Below are 412 nucleotides of genomic sequence, written 5' to 3'. Positions count from 1 at the left end.
GGACAAAAGACTTCCCTTACCTTGGTCATATCTTATTATGGCGTTTTTAGCTTCTCAGAGACTGTATAACTACAATTTTTGCATCAGAGTAATTTTCCATGTAGATTCTCTACATGTAGGGCACACGAAACTAAAACTAGTTTATTAGTACTCAAGCCATTTTCGAGTTGGTGAGGCTTGAATTCCAGGTTTGTTGTGATCAGAATGAGGTTTCATCGTAATGGAATTATTTCGAAACATTAAATCAGATGAATATCGTAACGTATCTTGCTTCTTTTCTTTCCAATATTACTTTCTTGATAATTCTTATCTTTCATTCTTTTCTCACTTTTTATTACTTACAACAGGCTAACATTCCATCCTTGTAGATTTTCTAATCATGTAGACAACGTAACTACAAACACTATATTAA

Source organism: Penaeus monodon, chromosome 32 (assembly GCF_015228065.2).
Source record: "Penaeus monodon isolate SGIC_2016 chromosome 32, NSTDA_Pmon_1, whole genome shotgun sequence".
Classification (NCBI taxonomy): domain Eukaryota; kingdom Metazoa; phylum Arthropoda; class Malacostraca; order Decapoda; family Penaeidae; genus Penaeus; species Penaeus monodon.
The sequence above is the reverse complement of the archived record's forward strand: the minus strand, read 5'-3'. Positions refer to the sequence as shown.